Genomic DNA, 22,018 nt, shown 5'->3' with positions numbered 1-22,018 from the left:
TTGTAGAAACTTATCTAGAGTTTTCTCTCTAAATATAGCCTCCTGTTACTTTTGTGGGTAATCAGGGTATATATAGTATGGGTGAAGGGTAAAAAAGTCACACTTAAAATCCTCCAGGTAGAGAGTTTTGCGGGTACCTCACAAGATGGCCTGTCTTGTGAAGTACTCACGAAATGCAACCTAGCACTTGACTTTTTAGCTTCCAGTATGTGCTTCTCACATGGCATTTTTACGGGAACCTTTACTCACGAACTTCTTGCGAGCTAGTTGCAAAATTGCACTGATTTTCATTGCATGTTTGATTCTTCACCAACTTAATACTAAACCCAATACAGTAAAATCCCACAAAATACAAAAAAATAAATTAATGCAATTACAACACTTTTTGTCATAAAATAAAGCCAAAAAAAAACATAGTTGTAAATTACAACTTTACAAAGTAAAATGCTCTTTTGCATTGCTCAAGGAAATGTTCATTACTATGATTTTGTTGTAAGTGTAACTAATTACTTCACAATTACGTTTCAATTCTATTCCATTCTAGCGGTAACTTTAGTGTTTTTTTGGTTACTCTGGAATACAAGCCTGAGATGAATTGGGTTTGATTTTATGAATGTTTGTTTCTCAAATTAAGAGTTGGATTTTTCTGCTTGCAGCTCAAGGAGAGCAATTTTACAAGGCTATGCTCTACAAAGAGCATGTTGACGGTAAATGGTAGTTTTCCAGGACCAATGATTCACACTCAGGAGACACCGTGTAGGTGAATGTTTACAATCAAGGACGATATGGTGTGACAATTCACTGGTTCTCTTCCTCTCTCTCTCATTCAATTTCGAGCTCACTCACTTAGTTGAGAAAAATATTTGCACTTATTATGTGGCAAATAATATCTGTACATATTATGTGGCAAATAAGACTATTTATGTATATTATTTAAACAAGTTGCATGATTCATTAAAAAAATCATTTAACTAAAACCACACATTGATGGTCTTATCAACTGCATGTAGTAGGTTGGAGTGGGATAACTCTAAATATATTAATAAGCAAGCCTTTTTTTTTTCTTTTAAAACTTTATATAAATATACAACTGCATGAGATATAGTGGAGGGGGAAAAAAATCTTAAATGCTAATGTGTCATGTATTTAGTGAAGTGAATGTTTAAAATTTTATAAGCAGTTTAAAATGGCAAAGTTTGGCTATGGAATATTTTAAGGTTTTTTCTATGGTTTCAGGCATGGAATAAAACAATCAAGAAATTCATGGTTTGAAAGACCTGAATACGTCACACAATGTCTCATTCATGTTGGAACAAATTTCACATACCAAGTCTTACTTTCTTCAGAAGAAGGAACTCTATAGTGGCATGCTCACAGTGATTTGACAAGGTCATCAGTGCATGGTGCTTTCGTTATTTTACCAGCAGAGGGAACAACTTATCCTTTTCCCAAGCCTGATGAAGAACAAGTTATAGTATTTGGTACGGAAAATATCATATTCAACCACCAGTACCTTTTATGGACGTAGTAGTAGCTTCATTTAGCATAAAATTTTAATTTTCTTTATTGATTGCAATAATTACGGGTAAAATTTTCTATTAGAAGATATATAGTAGATTCTTGCTGTTATATATATATAACAGGATCAAGTAATGTTACACTTGATTTTTTTATTGATTTAATATATACAAAATCGCACTATTGAATTTCATATTGTTGTTGTCCTTAACATGTATGCCACATTTCTTGTTTATAGATGCTTATTCACTATTTGATAAAAATATTTTACAAATAAAATAGTTAATGATTTTTTATCATCATAATATCTTGCAAGTATGAAGAATATAAAGAGACAATGTAAATAACTTACCAACAATTGACATTTTTTAATTAATTTTAGTGACATATAATACATAATTTCTAAATATAATCGATGATGTATAATGAAAGTTCAAAAAACGTGTAAAACACCTTTGAACGTTTAGACCCCCAAATTACAACTTAATCAATTCAAGCAATATGTCAAACAACTAGTGTGCGGAAACTTAACATATGCTATAATACGAAATTGATTAAATACTATCTAAGCCATAACAGATTAAAATCCACAGCAGATAAATGAAAAGGCAAAGATAGAGAGGAAGGAAGATGCAAACACAAAGACAACACGCGATGTGTTATCGAAGAGGAAACCGAAGCCCTCGGCGTAAAACCTCTCCGCCGCCCTCCAAGCGGTAAGCAATCCACTAGAAAATACAGTTGGGATACAAGGACAGCAATAGACCCTCCAAGCCTAATCTACCCAGTGCACCTAAGCCCTCCAAGCTTCTTGCTCCAACGAGGTTGCGCCGAACCTTTTTCTTTTCTAGCTTCCCGGATTCCGCTACTAGACCGTAGCATCAACCAATGAAGATTGGTTCCTTCCTAACTGCTTCCCAGAAATCCAAACAGCAGTCTCACAATGATGATGATGGTGAGAACCTGGTTTGGTATAATGCCTCTCAAGGATTTGACAATGGAGAGGAAGAGAGTTGAGGAATTTGAAGAGACTCTAAGGTAGAGATTGTGGGTGAAACAAACTGGTTTTTCTTTAGGGTTTCTCTCTCAAAATTCTCTCTGGAAGCTCTCTTTCAATCATGGGTAAAAGGGGTATTTATACTGGAGTGGGAGAGGAATGTGAAACGTCAGGTTTTACAAAACAGGGGTGGCTCGCGGCTTGACCTCGCGGCTTGACTAAGTCGCGAGATCCAGTCGCGAGATAACCGTATGGCCAGTTGTCCTGTTTTGTCCTGTAGTGCTCCAGCTAGCATGACTGTTCATCTTCCAGCATGCTTGGCACGTGTGCTGCTTCTGGCGGCTTGCAGCCGCAAGTCACCCGCGAGTCCCAGCCGCGAGTCTCTGTTTTCTTGCACACTCTTGAGCAATCTTCACTCTATCTCACTCACTACCCTTACATCAAACCCACCTAAATACAGGGTTACTAAATGCTGAATTACAAGCAAATTTGGCACGGAATAAAGCCAATTAGATGGTTGAATAAATTCAACCTTACATATAATATAATCAAAATTTTTTTTTCCAGATATTAAACACATAATTATTATTATTCAAAGCATAAAACTACCTTTTTATTAAATTAAAAAAAAAAAATGGCATATACATGCATTACACGAAACATACGGATAATAAGTAATAAGCTAGTGTGTAATTTCGTACATAAACTCAGATACAATTGAAAACAATCACAATTATATGGTTCAAATTATATATATATATATATATATATTTTTTTTTTTATAGAATTAGCTTAGACATTTTTAAACCATAGATTTCTAGAATATGTTATGGTTTCTCAATATTTATTTATTTATACATACATACATACATACATACATATATATATATATATATATATATATATATATATATATATTGTTAGGTGCATAAAGCACATAGTCAAGCCTACAAAGTAAAAGCCCACATATGGGCTTGTTTTTATTCCGTGGCCAACTAGTATTCTAGTTCAAGTGGATTTTTATATTTGTGAGATACAAGGATGGTGTGGCAGCTAGGGTTATTTAAATAAGGGTTATATGTGATTTTTTTATTTTTTATTTTTTTTATTTTGTGTGTGTGTGTGTGTGTGTGCTGCATAAGAAAAAGAAAGGTAGGTGCCGCACAGTAAAAAGAAAAAGGAGGGTGCCGCATAGTGAAAAAAGAAAAGAAAAAGGATTACCGCCTTTGAGAAATATAATTTGTGTGTGAGAGAGCAAAGTTAAATAAGAGAATTTTTTTTTTCTTTAACCATGAGACATATATAAGAATTATTATAATTGATTTGAAAATAGTGAAATTATTCGGAGTTTGTCCCATAGTTTTTCCCTTTAAAGAGAGAGGGTTTTTTCACGTAAAATTTTGTGTTCCTATGTGTGATTGTTGTTTTAGGTTGCTAATATTTGTGATAATATTATTTGGGAACCAACATATATATATATATATATATATATGATTTAGAATTTAATTGGATTTAGACTCTTTGATTTTTGCACCCAATAATTCACTTGTTACAATAATTAAAAAACAAAATTAGATAGACACGTGGGGTAAAATTGGACCCCAATTGAAATCCAATTTAGAATTTAATTGGATTTTGGAATCTTCAATTATTATACTCAATAATTTATTTGGCTCAGAAATTAAAAATTAGATGGGACACATGGCACACAATTGGACTTCAATTGAAATTCAATTTGGATTCTAATTTGATTTTCTCTGAGTTTTGGCTTTTAGTGTGTGTGTGTGTATATATAGGTTCCATATTTCATTGTCTTTTTTGGGTAAATCCACTTTGGGTAAATAAAAAAACAAAATTTCTAATTTTATATAGTTTATTAGTTTTTTGATATTATGTAGGCCCAAAGGAAATTCAGCTACTAAGTAGTAATATATAAATCTCTTAAAAGCTAAACTTAAACTTGAACGTGAGGATTAAGGCAACGGAGAAAGCAAACATCAATGTGAGGGGAAAAACTCCTTCAATTCGACATGGCCTTTTCTCCATGTAATTTTCTTTTTTTTAATCACCAGGTTTCAATTTCTCTATAATTTTCTTTTTTTAATAATGTTTTTCAGACTCATGGTGATGGGGTTGGCCTTTCTTCACAAAGATACTGATTTCTATGATTATGTGAAAAGGACTTTGGGTGTTCTAAATAAATGTGATCAATTGTTTAGTGCTTGAGTTTGAAAATTTTTATATTTTGTTTGTTTTGCTTTTGTTTGGCTTTTGTTTTGTAAACATTGCCTACCAAAATTTGTTTTGTATTTTTCGATGACTTCTTTGGGTCGTCTTTTCAATGGGTCTATTGATTGAGTGGACTCATAATCTCAATGATTTTCTATAGATTATGCTATCTTGCCGTGTTTGTTTGTTTGTTTGTTTGTTTTTTTTTTTTTTTTTTGGTAGCATGTAGCTTGTCCAAATTTGGACAGTTCCACCTCTTTCTTTGGTGTTTATGATGGTCATGGAGGTTAGCATATGGCTTTTATTTATTTTTCCATATTTTCCTCCAATCTCATTACAAATTCTTCCAATTAAAGTTCCTTTCCGAATTGAAGTTTCAGTCCTTCTTTTGTTGGTGCTGGCATCTTTTTGGGAATTAATACATTCTTTTGGGTGATGTTTATATTTGCTTAGGATTCTTAATTCATTTGCTTAGGAATCTAGATTCATATGTGGGGTCTTGGTTGGCTATGTTGAAACACTAAAATTGTTTGGATTCAATAATAGTTAGGAAAAATTGAGAAAATAAATTCATAAAGTGCCGAATTGTAGGAAGAGTAGTAGCACTCACAAAAGAAACCTGACATTACCAAAAAAAAAAAATAAAAAAATAATGGGAATCCCGCCAATTAATTTAATTCACAAATTTGACTCTTTTAGCCTTATAATTAATTTTTTGAGAATAACCTTATACTTATTGAAACCTAATGCAATATATGATATTTAAAATAATTGATTCTTTGTAAGTTTAGTTGTAGCAAAAAACACTTTAAAGTTGTCTTTCAATTTTTCAATTTATTTGAAATATTGATTAAGTAGTTCTTTAAATGTGTGTTTTATACGTTTTATGGATAATTGAGGATGTTAAAGATTTAATTCTTCATTTTATTTTAAACTTGTTAGGACATATGTGATTTGATGTTAGGAACATATGTCAATTTAGAATTGGCTAATCCTTTGAAAAAATGCACTTCACTTGTAATTGGGTAGATCTAGGATGTGTTTAATACTTCAAGGAACAATGTTTCAAGTTCTAGTGTTAAAGCCATGCAAATTTGTCCAAGAAACAAGTGAAGAAGTGTTGGATTTTAAAGCTCGATAGCTAGTATCTATCGAGGTTTAAAAAGTTGTTGAAGCCCGAAGCTCGACAGCTAGCTCAACAGACACCCTATCTGTCGAGGTTTACGGAATTTAGTTTTTCAGAGCTAATTTTCATACAATCTGTGGGTATATGTTTGGGCTTTCTTTTCTCACAACCCTAAACATATATAAAGATTATTTTAAGGGCCGTAAAAGGTTGCGCAAGTGTGAAGCAAAGTTTTATTCATGTAAATTGTGACCGGAGACAGAATTTGCCCTAGTTCATCTTTCTCTTGAAGAAGTTGCTGTGTTTATACACCTTAGGGTTTTGTGACCAATGAGTTTCGTGACCTTCATTGTGTGATGAACTGAAAAGCTTTGTAACCAACATCTTTCTCAAGTTGGTGATTAAGTAGTGTACTGGGATTCGCGCATCTATTAGTTAGTCACATACTGAGAGCCGTGCATTGAAAAGGAGAGATTGTCACTGCAGAACAAGTCCAATTAGGTATTGGGGTAAGTGTTCAATTGTAGGTTGGTATAAGGTACTAGGATTACTTTACTTGTAACCACTTGTTTTTGATAATAGTGGATTCTTGGGAGTGGTGACCTTAAAATCACACGTTGGGGTTTTTGCCGTGTAGGTTTTCCCCATTCATAAACAAATTACCATATTAATTTAATTTCCATTGCATTTAGTTAATTGGTGATTTGTTTGTGCTACCATGCATTTTGCATGTTAATTGAATTAATTAATTAACTTGGCTAAATCAATTGGTTAATTTATCACAAGGGGTCAATTCATTCTTGGCCTATCAAAACTTAAGATTGATTTCTATTTTTCATTATGTAAATTAATGTTTCATATCAAGATTAATATTTCATATCAAGGATATGAACTATAAGACTGGAATTTTAATGTACAATCAAAGAGGAAGAGAAAAAGAATAGTTTACATCTTTATACACAATAGTTTTCTCATGCATTGTACGGGTTAACGACTAGTATTATATAACGTGAACCATGCAATTGATTTTTTTCCCCAGTGAAATATAGGGTTTTTATTTTTTTTATTTTTTTATTTTTTTTTTATTATTTTTTTTTTCCAGCTTGTAGCCATTGCAAAGAGAATTTGATGGGGGTCATTTTAAAGGGAAATGATAACCTTGTAAATTTTATTTTATTATATTTGACGTTTTTAATTAATATCATGGTAACGTGGCCAATGAGCAATTGTTGGATCAAGTACACTAATAAATTTGTAAGGTTGAATTTAATCAACCATTTTGTTGGCTTTATTTTTGCCAATTTGCATGTAATTCAGCACTTAGAAACCCTGTATTTAGGTGGGAATCATGTAAGGGTAGTGTGTAAGAGAGTGTGAAGAATAGCTCAAGATTGTGCACTCAGCAAGGGACTCGCGACTGGATCTCGCGGCTTGCAAGTCACCAAAGGATGCACACGAGTGAAGCATGCAGAGCTGAACAGTCACGCTAGCTGGAGTATAGGAGAAAAAGTCCAGTTTGGCCATTCAGTTAGCTCGCGGCTTGGTCTTGCGGCTCAGTCAAGTCTCAAGGCCAAGTCGCCAGTCCACTCTATTTGGGAAAATCTAACTCTTTGCATTCCAAACACACACCAGTATAAATACCCCTTATACTCACGAAATGTAAAGAGCTTCCAGAGAGAATTTTGAGAGAAAAACCCTAGAGAAAAAAACAAGATTGACTCATCCACAATCTTCATCTTTTGATTCTCCAAATTCCTCTACTCTCACCTACTCCATTGTTACATCCTTGAGAGGTACATTAGCCAAAACCTTTTCTCATCATACCCATATCTGTGAGGAGGCTGTTTGGTGCTTGGGAAGTAGTTAGGAAGGGACCAATTGATATTGGTTGATACTATGGGTTATAGCGGAATCCAGTAAGCTAGAAAAGACAAAGGTTCGACATAACCTTGTTGAAGCAAGAAGTTTAGAGGGCTTAGGTACACTGGGTAGATTAGGCTTGGAAGGTCTTCTACTGTTCATGTATCCCAACTTCATTCTCTAGTGGATTATTGACCGCTTGGAGGGTGGCAGAGAGGTTTTACGCCGAGGACTTCGGTTTCCTCTTCGATAACACATCGCTGTGTTGTCTTTGTGTTTGCATTTCTCTTCCCTTAATCTTTGCCATTTAATTTCTACTGTGGTTGTGATTTTATCTGGTTTAGATTGTTTTATCAATTTTGTTTTAAGCTTATGTTCATATTCCACACATACATTGTTTGATTATAAGCTCGAATTGGTAATTTGTAAATTGGGGGTCTAAACGTTCAAGGTGTTTTATACATTATTTGAACATTCAAAATTGTTTAAAGATTTTTGGTGTCGTAATGTAGATTAACAATGTGAACAAATTAAAGGTTGTGAAAGAGCATGAACTTTATCCAAGTTGACATTTTCTGATGTTTTCCATATATGAAATGGATTTTCAAGCCATTCCTTCTCTATTTCTCTCTGTCTCTCTCTGTCTCTCTCTTTCTCACACCCGAAATTCAAATACCTTTTAATCTTTTGACTTATTGTTGTATCTCTCTCACATCATACTTCAAAGTCATGCTTGTGTCAATTAGTTTCTATTGCATACCAAAAAAAAAAAAAAGTTTCATATATATCTCTGAAATATTTTATGCCAATAAAAGATTGGAAGTTCTTAGATTAATAATAGAAGCCGATGAGAGCATTTTATTATAGCACTAGGATTTTATTTTCTTTATTAACTGTGCTAGATATGTTTGATTAATGTATTACAAATTGCTTCTATTTTATTAAAAAAAAAAATGTACATATTAGTCTTACTTTTTTATTCCTATTGTTCTATTGCAGCTTCGTGGTATAAAGAAGATGTGGAGACATTAATGGATGAGGCCCTTCGTTATGGTGGATTGACCACATTTTCTGATGCTTATGCCATCAACGGCCAACCTGGGGATTTCTATGATTGCTCCAACGGTACAATACTGAATCACACAATTATACTTAACTAATTATTTAATTGTACTGCTCTTGTAACAAAAAAAAAAAAAATTATTTGATTTTGCATGAGAAGAGACAATAGTAAAAGGTTGAATTTTATCAACCATTTTGTTGGCTTTATTCTGTGCCAAATTTGCTTGTAATTTAGCAATTAGTAACCCTATGTTTAGGTGGGAATCATGTAAGGGTAGTGTGTGAGAAAGTGTGAAGAAATGCTCAAGATTGTGTAGTAAAGCAGGGACTCGCGGCTGGCTTGCAGCTTGCAAACCGCCAGAAGATGCACACGAGTGAAACATGCAGAGAAGCCGAACCGCCATGCTAGCTGTAGCACTACATGACAAAAAGTCCAGACTGGCCATTCAGTTAGCTCGCGGCTTGGACTTGTGACTCAGCCGAGTCGCGAGGTCAAGTCGCTAGTCCACTTTGTTATGGAAAAACTGACTCTTCGCATTCCTTTCTCACTCCAGTATAAATACCCCTTATACCCACGAAATATTGAGAGTTTCTAGAGAGAATTTTGAAAGAGAAACTCTAGAGAAAAACAAGATTTACTTACCCACAATCTTTACATAGTGACTCTTCAAATTCCTCAACTCTCACCCCTCTCCATTGTTACATCCTTGAGAGGTTCTTTAACCAAATCCTTTTCTCACTATACTCATATCTGTAAGAAGGCTATTTGGTGCTTTGGGAAGCAGTTCGGAAGGAACCAATTCATATTAGTTGATGCTATGGGTTATAGTGGAATCAGGTAAGTTAAAGAAGAAATAGGTTCGGTATAACCTTGTTGGAGTAGGAGCTTGGAGGGCTTAGGTACATTGGGTAGATTAGGCTTGGAGGGTCTTCTGCTATTCATGTATCCCAACTACATTCTTTAGTGGATTATTTACCACTTGGAGGGCGGCGGAAAGGTTTTATGCCAAGGGTTTCGGTTTCCTTCTCGATAACACATCGCTATGTTGTCCTTGTGTTTACATCTCTCTTCCTTAATCTTTGCCATTTAATTTCTACTGTGAATGTGATTTTATTTAGTTTAGATTATGTTATCAATTCTGTTTTAGCTTCTTTACAATTTTTGCACACACATTGTTTGTTGATAAGCTTGAATTGGTAATTTATTAATTGGGGGTCTAAATGTTCATAGGTGTTTTATACACATTTTGAACATTCATATAGAATCACTCCAAATTCTACACTATTTAATTAATAAAGTCTATTATGGTAAAACAAGAAAATTGGGTTTTAATCTCACTTATACCATAAAGAAACTCATTTGTATCTTGACTTGATTATAAAAAAGCAATGTACTCCATAGCATAAGAAACACATATGGCTTTCTCATAATGTGTCAAAATGTTTTACTTATTTTTTGTTTTTGATAAGAAAATGTTTTACATATTATGTGTTTATGATGGCAAATTGCAGAGACAACATATCGAATGTCAGTTGATTATGGCAAGGCCTATCTCCTTCGCATAGTTAATTTTGTAATGAACACAGATATGTTCGTTGCCATTGCTGACCACAATCTCACAGTTGTTGGAAGGGATGGCTCTTACATCAAACCATTAGAAGTTAGTTACATAACAATAACCCCAAGACAAACAATGGATGTTGATGAGGTCTTAAATATCACCAGTGAGCCACACGATCTTCGTACGCTCGTAACGATACCTGCATAGTAAAGAGAGAAGACCTAACAGAGACCACCAGTGTGGTGCCAGCCAAATACCCTCCGAAGGTCAAGTTAGAACTATTCTCACAACTCTAGAGTGCTAGAGAATGGTAAATTATGCGTACCTTAATTTGTGAGGGTATTGGGGCTTTTATAGTAGTATAAGATTGACATCTCTTCTTTGGTGTAAAAGTCTTTTCCTTATAAGAATCCTCTTGAATAGTCCCAAACGTGATGGACAAGACATTTCCTTATAGAGAAGATATTCATTAATGCATATATCTTCCAGAATCCTCTTTGTGTTAGGGTTCCATTTACCTTGGGATCCTATGGTGGTTAAGTGTGTGTCGCAAGTATTTCCCATCTAAGGTTTTTGGTTGCCACGTGGGTGCTTGATCCGTTCTTGTTGCATCTGTTTATATAAGATTTGTCCATAACAGATCTTTGCACCAATTGGGCTCGCCTTCTATCGGCCCTCAGACGTGGATCCATCAGGCCCACTTTATGGAGATTCGTCAACCTAGATTTTTACCCTCTTCAGTTGCCCCCTTACCCCATAAGTTCATCATCTTTGAGTGGAAGGACCTAGGGGGTGACAGTTCAAGGTTCAGGGGATGACAATTCAAAGGCCTATGGGTCGACAGTTTCAATACGGATGCCATGAACTGTGCCCACCCCTGACAGGTTGTCCGGAAGCCATTTATGACGCATGACACGTGTCGCTCTTCCATTAGATTTTATCTCGGATTGAAGCGTCGCTTCGTCTTCCTTGCACTTCCTCTATAAATATCACACTCCTTCTCCTCTCATTTCTCTACTTTCCACTAAAATGCACTGTCAGAGCACTTCCATCATCCTTGTCAGAGACCACTCCGTTCAGTTTCGGTATCCGTCATTAACGCCCTTCGTCCGTTCACTCACTAACTTGGTAAGTACTCTCTTTTTCATAAGTCTCTCTTATCTTTAGACATACTCTTTTTATTTTTCTAGACTTTATACACCCGTTACCCCTTCTAGACCCGTCAGAGTCTTAGGTTTTGTTGTCACGTGTAGGCAATATCTAGTACGTCAAGTAATCAGTCAGTTGTCCATGATAGGGCAGATTACGAGGCAGTATACCCGTCAGGTCACAAAGACCAAAAGAGTCCAAGCGAAGAGAGGAGTTTTTCTGCCTCTTCCTCGTCCTCAACAAATGAGGATATGGAGATGGCTGACCCAGAGGAGGTTTTTGATGATGTCAAGGAACCAATAAAATCCGTCGTAGGTGCTAATGGACTTAGGGAGTTCATCATGCTACCAGAGTGGACAGTGAATAATTTTAGGTCCACCATCAAGGAGAAACACTTCAACACTCTTAGGGCCAATTTCCAAATTCCAGATAACATCCCCATCCGTCTGCCCTATAAGTCAGAGAAATGCTACTACAAAGGGGTAGAAGGTATCGGGATGTATGAGCAAATGTTGAAGGCAGGACTTAGGTTTCCACTAAGCTCCCTTCACCTTGAGCTTCTCAAATACCTGAGCCTGTCCATCAACCAAGTATCTCCAAACTCCTGGAGGGTCTTCATAGCAATGGAGGTTTTGTACAGCACTATGTTAAATGGTGTTAGGAGGCTGACGGTGCGGGAATTCCTTCACTGCTACTATCCAGATGAAATAGACAAATCAAGGGGGATGTATAGTTTTGTGCTTAGGAGTCCGTTGTTGAAGGTTATATTTGAAACCCCAGATTCTAATAGGGATTGGAAGAGCCGTTATTTCTTCCTAGAAGGTGACGAGTGGATGTGTCATCTAGGGACACAGAAAACATGCCCGTCAACACGACTTGGGGCATATTGCATCCATCCAGTATGCACCCGTCCTAGTGTGTGAAACCTTTACAACCGTTCAGTTTATTATAATTTTTTCAACACTTTTAACCGTCTTCTTCTTTGCAATTAGACAGCGTCCACAAGTTGAACTTGAGGAGTTCAGTTTTCTTGAGAGAATTTTTGCTAAGACCAAGCCGGAGGAAAGGACTTGGGAAAAATTGGTTACACTTGATACCATCCATTGGTATTGTGACGGACCTGAACCAACACCAGCAATCATCAAATATGATGCCAAAATTTGCAGATGTAAGTCCGTCGTCTTCATTCTATTTGAACGATTTTCATTTTTATTTTAGTAATTAACTTCATCCGTCCACCTTTACAGAAATGGACGACGCTAAAAGGAGGGCAATGATTAAGGCACAGGCTACCAAGAAAAAGGAGACCAGCAATATGGCTCCCAAGGGGACGAGCTCAAGCAACCTGTCCATAAAAAGGAAGTAGCCGTCCAAAGGGGACTGTCCTCCCAAAAAATCCAAGGTCCCTTTGGAGCCCGTTATAGGGCTAATGGTTGAGGGTGTAAAGACGGCCACCCCAGTGAAGCATGGGGCTGACAAAGGCCTTATGAAGGCTTCGTCCACCAGTCAAGAGAAGCCGCCCGTCCTTCTCTGCGAAGACTCTAAATATGCCTTAGAGCAGCTTTCGTTCATCATAATGTCAGAGGATTATGAGGACTTAGGCAATCACTCCACGAAACCAATAGGAGAGACGAGACTCTTTGCAATCGCTCAAGTAATCCTGCCCGTCGGCTTTCTGTCCATCCATTCCACTTGGCTTTCAATCTAAGCCCCTTTTTTTTTGTTTCAGACTATGATTAAGATGAAAGGGCTGATGGGACAGTTTCTTAGCCGGGAGACAGCCTTGGACCATGTGCGGGCAAAGGCAGAGCTGATGGAGGATGAACTGAGTCAGCTTAAAAACTGGAAGTCCACAATGGAGAAGAAGTTTGATCTCTCAGAGAAGGTGAGGAAGGAGCTTGAGCAGAGTACGGAGGAGGCGAAGAAGGCCCTTGAGGACAAGGATAAAGAGGTCCAGGACCTGAAGGATAAGCTCCGTCAGGCTAAGGAGGTGGCGATACGTGAGTACCGTGACTCCGACACCTTGCTATCCGAGCTGGGAGACTTTTATTTGGAGGGTTTTGATGACACTTTCAGTCAAATTAAGAAGGCCTACCCTGACCTAGATGTGTCCAACATTAAAGTTGAAGGCCAAGCTCAAACATCCGTCATGCCCATTGCCTCGGAGGATACTGATGATCTCTTTGCTAAAGATGTAAACCAAGGCGACGGGGGGTCAGCCCAGGCGTAAAATGCCTAAGGTCCAGCCCAACCCATTGGTAATGATGCCTATCAGCTTGAGCAGGAGAAGGTTGCCGACGTTCAAGAGTAGTAGTTTTTATTTATTTATTTATTTTTGGAAGGACAATACGTCATTATGTTTGTATGTTGAACAATTACCCTTCAAGGGTTTTATGATTTTTTATTCGTCAATGGTATTTATTTTGCCAAATGGCTTATTCCGTAATTTTTATGCAACATGCCCGTATTATTTGGTCTTTTTGCGTGACTGGTTATGACCTTTGTAATCTGAATATAATTTAGTGAAATTTCCATCCTCCTTGGGTAGCCGTCTATTTTATGGACTTGATAAAGTTTTTGTCCTTCTCAGATGATTCGTCCACCTTATGGACTAAGATTTTCACCCGTCTTGGACGATCCATCTATTTTATAGACTAAAATGGTCGTACCGTCTACTTTATAGATTTAGTAAAGCTTCCATCAAACTTGGATGGAACATCCATTTAATGGTCTTATGATCCGTCCGTTTTGTGCACCTCTTTTCTCATCCATTCGGACGAACCGTCTGTTATACGATCCGTCCACTTTATGGACTTTGTTACTCATCCTATTTGGATGATCCGTCCACTTTATGGACGTTGTTTCTCATCCTCCTTGGATGATCCTTCCACTTTACGAACTTAATAAGAATTGTCATCCTTTTGGATGATTCGTCTAGTCTATGGACTTTAGTTTATACCCATCCACTTTTTGTGGATTTAGAATTTTCATCCTCCTGGGATGATCCATCCAGTTTGTGGACTTTAGTAGTTTATACCCGTCCACTTTTGTGGACTTGGAATTTTCATCCTTTTGGGATGACCCGTCCAATTTGAGGACTTTAGTTTATACCCGTCCACTTTTGTGAACTTGGAATTTTCATCCTCTTGGGATGATCCGTCCAGTCTGTGGACTTTAGTTTATACCCATCCACTTTTTGGACTTAGAATTTTCATCCTCCTGGGATAATCTGTCTAGTTTGAGGACTTTGTTTATACCCAACCACTTTTTGGACTTAGAATTTTCATCCTCCTGGGATTTTCTGTTTAGTTTGAGAACTTTGTAAGAATTCAGGTAGAAAAAACATAGATGTTTCTAAATATTCTTCTTAAAAAAAAACCATGCGTTTGTAGAAAAGTACCTGCCCCCCGGGCTTAAAAAGATGAATAAAGTATTGTAGCAAAAAATTGTCTGTAAAACTAGTAACTGTAGTAAAACTAAATAAATTGGGAAATTGGGAAGCGTCGTTGCTCTTCATATTATCTCTACTGGTAGTATTTTTGTAGGTGCTCCGTGTTCCATGGGTGTTAAAGCTTTCGCCCATCCAGCATCTCAAGGTTGTAGGTGCCCTTCCTCTGCCATGATGCGATCCTATAGGGTTCTTCCTAGTTGGGGCCGAGCTTTCCTTATGAAGGATCTTTAGTAGCGCCCATTACCTTCCATAGTACAAGATCTCCAACCTAAAAGTCTCTATGCCTAACATTGAAGTTGTAGTGTTTCGCTATGAGATTCTGATACTGCGCCAACCTTTGCTCTACTGTCGCCCAGACTTCGTCCACCAGGTCGAGCTGAAGCCACATGGCGTATGGCCTCTTCATTCTTATCCTCATCGTAGTTCTCCACCCGATAGCTTGTAAGCCCTACTTTTGCTGGGATGACAACGTCACTTTCGTATGATAGTCGGAATGGTGTTTCTTCAGTGGGTGTTCTTGCTATAGTTCGGTATGTCCACAGAACGCTGGGTAGCTCGTCCGACCAGATACCCTTTGCCCCCTTGAGCCAGGTCTTGATGATCTTGAGTAAGGATCGGTTCATGACTTCAACTTGCCCATTGGCCTGTGGGTGTGCGGACAACGAGTAGTGATTCTTGATACCTAGCTCTGAATAGAAATCCCTAAATGCGCTATTGTTGAATTGCTTTCCATTGTCAGAGACAAGCACTCTGGGTATCCCGTACCTGCAGATGAGATTCCTCCAAAACAAACTTCTAATGTTCTTCTCCGTGATAGTGGCTAGGGCTTCTACTTTCACCCACTTAGTGAAGTAGTCGATACCAACCACCAAAAACTTTAGCTGCCTTATTGCTGTCGAGAAAGGGCCCATGATATCTAGTCCCCATTGAGCGAATGGCCAAGGGGCCGTCATATGGGTCAGCTCTTCGGACGGTTGCTTGATGAAATTATTGAACCTTTGACACTTGTCACAGGCCTTGACATAATCTTGTGCGTCCTTCAACATTGTAGGCCAATAGTATCCTGCTCGGATCAACTTGTGCACTAATGACCAGTAGATACCCTCGTGGACTTCTCTTATTACGTAATCTGCTTCCTCGTGGCTTAAACATCTCAGGTATGATCGAGAGAATCCTCTTTTGTATAAGACATCTTTTATCAGCACAAATCGTGATGCTTAGACCTTCAACTTCCTAGCGGCATTATTCCCGTTTGGTAACACGCCAGTCTTCAGGTATGATATCAATGGCGTAGTCCAATTGCTTTCAGAATCTACTTCCTGCACATTTGTTCCATCATCAATAAGTGAGGAGACTTGAACAAATGACAATACCTGTTCAGGGACAAGCATAAATTCTGCGAAGGCGGCTTTTGCTAGACAGTCGACACATTCGTTTTCCCCCCTTGGGATTTAAACGAATTTGACTTCGAGGCTGCCAATTCGATTCTTCACCTCTTCTAGATACCTCTTTAGCCTTTCATTCTGGCACTCGTAGTCGCAATTAACCTGACTTGTTACTACCTATGAGTTGCAATGTGCGACCACGTTTTCAGCATTTGTAGCCTTTGCGAGGTCTAGCCCTACCACCAAGGCTTCATATTCAGCCTCATTGTTGGTCATGGGGAAATCCAATTGGATCATGCATTCGATCTTATCCCCCTCTGGGGTTTGGATAACCACATCGGCCCCTCCTGCTCGTCTATTGGAAGATTCGTCCGTATAAATATTCCATTGGCAGATCTCCTCTACCCCCTGGCCGTCCCCGAGGGTGAATTCAGCGATGAAGTCAACCACTACTTGCCCTTTTATAGCTGTTCGCGGACGGTACTGTATATCAAACTCGCTAAGCTCCACTGTCCACAAAGCCATCCATCCTGCAACCTCAGGGCTACTCATGGCTCTTCTCAAGGGCTTGTCCATCAAGACAACGATGGTATGTGCTTGGAAGTACGGCTTGAGTTTTCGTGCTACGGTTATCAACGCGAAGGCCAACTTCTCCATCTGAGGGTACGTCTCTTCTGCTCCTCGGAGCGCTCGGCTTGTAAAGTAGACTGGTCTCTAAGATCCGTCTTCCTCTCTTACCAAAGGTGCGCTAACAGCGGCTTGTGAAATAGCTAAGTATAGGTAGAGTTCTTCTCCTGGCTTGGATGGATTGAGTAGTGGGGGAGATGAAAGGTATGCCTTTAAGTTTTCAAACGCCATCTGGCATTCGTCCATCCACTCAAACAATTTTCACAGAGTGCGGAAGAAAGGTAGACATTTGTTCATCGCTTTCGAGACGAACCTGTTAGGGCTACGATTTTGCCATTCAAGCTTTGCACCTCCTTGACCATCCTCGGTGGTTCTAACTCTATTATGGCCTGTATCTTCTCTGGATTAACCTCTATACCTCTTTGGGATACTATGAAGCCCAAGAATTTCCCTACCGTCACTCTGAACACTTGTTTGGATTCAGCTTCATGTTATATGACCGGAGGGTGTCAAAGGTCTCCCGGAGGTCGTCTAGGTGATCATCTTCATGCAGACTCTTCACTAGCATGTCATCAACATATACTTGTACGTTCCTCCCAATCTGGTGCGCGAACATCTTTTTCATTAATCTCTGGTATGTCGCCCCAGCATTTTTGAGTTCGAATGGCATCACCTAGTAGCAGAACAGTCCTTGGCTGGTAACAAAAGAGGTCTTCTCTTGATTGGCTTCTTCCATTTTAATTTGGTTATAGCCCGAGAAAGCGTTCATGAAGCTCAAAAGCTGGTGTCTTGCGGTTGAGTCTACCAAAGTATCTATCCGAGGGAGTGGATAGTTGTCTTTAGGGCAGGCCTTATTGAGGTCCGTGAAATCTACGCACATCCTCCATTTTCCATTAGCCTTTTTAATCATGACCACGTTTGCTAACCAATCGGGGTAGTACACTTCTCGGATGAAATCTACCTCAAGCAACTTTCGAACTTCCTCGACAATGGCTTTGTCCCACTCCTGAGTGAATACTCGTTTCTTCTGCCGGATTGGGGAAAATGAGGGCGATACATTCAACCTGTGAACTATGATTAAGGGGTCGATTCCTGGCATGTCTTCGTGACTCCAGGCGAACACATCTTGATTGTCTCTTACGAATGCTGTGAACACTTGGCGTACCGGCCAACTTGCCAGTGTACCTACTCTAGTCATTTGTTCTGGCCTTGAGTCATCAAGGATCACTTTTTAATTCTTCAACCGGCTCTGCTATTGCCTGCTATTCTCCTATGCACATTGTTTGTTGATGATCATCCATCTCTAACATAGCAATATAGCATTCTCGCGCTGCCACTTGATTCCCGCGCAGTTCTCCTACTCCATAATCTGTAGGGAATTTGATTATTAAATGGTAGGTTGAAGTTACAGCCTTCCATGAGTTGAGGGTGGGTCGTCTGAGAATGGCATTGTAAGTGGACGAGCAGTCAACCACTAGAAACGTTACGTCTTTCATGATTTGCTGGGGGTAATCACCTACCGTTATTAACAACGTGACGGCACCAATAGGGAATACTCTTGTCCCTCCGAAACCAACGAGAGGGGCATTTACCGTGACTAACTGTTCTTTATCAATCCACATCTGCTGAAAAATCGGGTAATACAGGATGCCTACTGAACTACCGTTGTCAACCAGAACCCAGTGCATGTTGTAATCCCCTACTCGCAGGCTGACAACAAGCGCGTTGTCATGTGGGTGGTGCAACCTTCGAGCATCTTCTTCTGAGAATCCAATGATGGGGTTGTTGATCCGTGCCATCTTGGGTACGACACCTGTAAGCTGGACGTTCTGGACCGTTCTCAGGTAGGTCTTCCAGACTTTTTTGGATGACCCAAAAGTTGCCGTGCCCCCTACGATCATCCTTATGTCTCCAATGGGCAGTGTTGGGCGCTCATTCTCCCGTCGTAGGGCCTGCTCTTGGGGTGGATCCGTTCTCTCCTTGCTAACGAACCTCTGTAACTTCCCCTATCTTATAAGAGCTTCTATTTGCTGTTTTAAATCATAGCAGTCAACTGTGTTGTGCCTGTGGTCTCGATGGAAGCGGCAATACTTGTCCCTTAGCCTCTTATTAGGATCTCCCTTTAGCTTGCTGGGGAATATCAGGGTTCCTTCGTCTTTGATCTATATTAAGACCTAATCTATTGGGGCAATTAATGGGGTGAAGCTGGTGAACCTCCCAGTGGGGGGTTTGGAGCGTCTATCATCCCGTCGTTCTCCAGTTCTAGCCATCTTTCGCCCCCTATCCTGCTATGTGTCCTCCTGTCTTTCCCTCTTTTTGGGCTTCTCTTCGCGGGCCAATAGTGCGTCTTCCATGTTTATATATTTGGTGGCCCTGTAAAGCACATCCGACATGGTCTTTGGATCGTTCTTGTATAGAGAAAATAGGAACTTAGCATTCCGTAACCCATTAGTGAATGCTGCTACGAGTATTTTGTCATCCGCTTCATCGATTGAGAGGAACTCCTTGTTGACCCGAGTTATGTAAGACCTCAGCGTCTCGTCCTCTCGCTGCTTTATGTTCATCAAACATGCCATAGACTTTTTATACCTGTGTCCCCCAATGAAGTGCGATGCGAATTGGGCGCTTAGATCCTTGAAGGAACTGATGGAGTTGGGTGTCAGCCTGTTGAACCATATCCTTGCGGGGCCCTTCAACGTGGTGGGAAAGGACCTACACATTATCCCGTCTGGTATCCCCTGGAGGTGCATCAAGGTCTTAAAAGACTCCAAGTGATCCAAAGGATCCTTGTTTCCGTCATAATTCTCCACATGCGGCATTCAAAACTTCGGCGGTAGGGGAAAGGAATTGACGGATGTGGTGAAAGGTGAATCGGTTCGGTGGACCAAGTCAACGAGATCACTGGAGACTTTTCCCTTGAGCACGCTCATCATGCACTCCATTCGTTCTTTCATCATCTGCATCTCCTCGACGATGTGGGGTGGGGCCGTATCGGTAATGAATGGCCGGCTCACATTTGGTCTATTCGAGGCGTGGCTTCCCTCCGGTCCCTCTTGGTTCCTGTGATTAGCACTAGCACCTTCTTGATCTTCTTATTGGTTTCCCATTGCCGCGTTCTTAAGTCGTAGCTGTTCTTCTAGGGTTTGGTTTTGTCTAGTAAGGCACTCCATGATCGCGGTTAGGGTCTGTACTTGTCTCTTGAGAGCGGTTGGGTATGGCTCGTCTCCCTGAATGTTATTGGTGGTGGTCGCCATTGAGCGATTAAGAACCATGCAACTCTTAGTTTGAGAAGCATTTGTTGTGGCTTATAAGTCTTGCGCTTTTCCCACAGACGGCGCCAACTGATGAGGCCGTAAATATCACCAGTGAGCCACACGATCTTCACACGCTCGTAACGATACTTGCATAGCAAAGAGAGAAGACCTAACAGAAAGCACCGGTGTGGTGCTAGCCGAATACCCTCCGAAGGTTAAGTTAGAACTATTCTCACAACTCTAGAGTGCTAGAGAAGGGTAAATTATGCGTACCTTAATTTGTGAGAGTATTGAGGCTTTTATAGTAGTAGAAGGTTGACATCTCTTCTTTGGTGTAGAAGTCTTTTCCTTATAGAAATCCTCTTGAATAGTCCCAAACGTGATGGACAAGAAATTTCCTTATAGAGAAGATATTCATTAATGCGCGTATCTTCCAAAATCCTCTTTGTGCTAGGGTTCCATTTACCTTGGGATCCTATGGTGGTTAAGTGTGTGTCGCAAGTATTTCCCATCTAGGGTTTCTAGCTGCCACGTGGGTGCTTGATTCATTCCTGTTGCATCTGTTTATGCTGGATCTGTCCATAACAGACCTTTGCACCAATTGGGCTCGCCCTCTATCGGCCCTCGGACGTGGATCCGTCAGATCCACTTCATGGAGATCCATCAGCCTAGATTTTTACCCTCTTCAGATGTGTTGGTCACAGCAAACCAATCTCCTAGCCACTATTACATGCTTGCTAGCCCTTATTTTGATGGACAAGCAGATGACTTTGACAAAAGCATCACTAGTGCAATTTTCCAGTACAATGGCAACTACGCTCCTCCATCGATACCGGTCTATCCAAGCAATATCCCTGGTTTTTATGATGTAGGTGCTGCTTCATTTTACACAACAAAGTTAAGGAGTTTGGCTAGTCCAGAACACCCTGTAGATGTCCCTCTAAATGTCACCACAAGAATGTTTATTACTGTTTCTTTAGGCATGATGCGTTGTCCCAATGACCCGTGTGCTGGGCCCGCTGGGAATAGGCTTGCTTCTAGCTTAAACAACATCAGTTTTGCAAACCCAGAATTGGATATATTGGAAGCATACTACAGGTATATATATTGGCCGCTATACATATGATATCTTTCTAATTGATTTTTTCTTTCACAATTACATTAAATTTCTTTGCAAAACTCTGGGTAGACAGGATTCACGTTGCATATTAAATTGACAAAATTTAGCTATAGATCCTTATTGTATTGGTCAATAATTCGAGTCTTTTGGCTGAATATTGCTAAATCTGAAATTTATTTACGTTATAGGTACTGTTTCAACTTATTTAGCGAAATGAGGAAAGAGAGTGAATTTCGGCAACACCGTTGCCTAAATTCAACAAAAGTATGAGAGAGAAAGAGGAAAAAGTGGGAGAGAGAAAATTTTGAATTTCAGCAATGGTGTTACCGAAATACCTACTGCCCAAATTCCCTTCTCGAGTGTGACTGCCCCAAAAAAAAAAACCAATTGCGGCAATGCCATTGCCGAAATAAGGGAAAAAAAAAATGGTAATTGTGGCAATGCCATTGCCGAAAATGGGAGGGAAAAAAAATTGGAATGGAATTGTATTTTTTTTGTCAATTGTGGCAATGTCATTGCAGAAAATGGGAGGAAAAAAAATGTGGTTGCTGAAATCTGGGGAGGAATTTAAAAAAAAAAATGTGTTACGTTCACAATATTTTCACAACAAATCATAGGTTGTTAGTTATTATTAGTTCAAATTTGAATTTAACACTGAGATTACTTTTTTAATCCAAC

The 22,018-nt window shown here is 39.2% G+C and overlaps 1 pseudogene; it reads left to right on the top strand.

The window, feature by feature from the left end:
* The first annotated feature begins 444 nt into the window (after window positions 1–444).
* On the top strand, window positions 445–21,346 carry LOC115963742 (annotated as a pseudogene).
* The last annotated feature ends 672 nt before the right edge of the window (window positions 21,347–22,018 follow it).

The sequence above is a fragment of the Quercus lobata genome, chromosome 2 (assembly GCF_001633185.2).
Source record: "Quercus lobata isolate SW786 chromosome 2, ValleyOak3.0 Primary Assembly, whole genome shotgun sequence".
Lineage (NCBI taxonomy): Eukaryota > Viridiplantae > Streptophyta > Magnoliopsida > Fagales > Fagaceae > Quercus > Quercus lobata.
The sequence above is the reverse complement of the archived record's forward strand: the minus strand, read 5'-3'. Positions and strand labels throughout refer to the sequence as shown.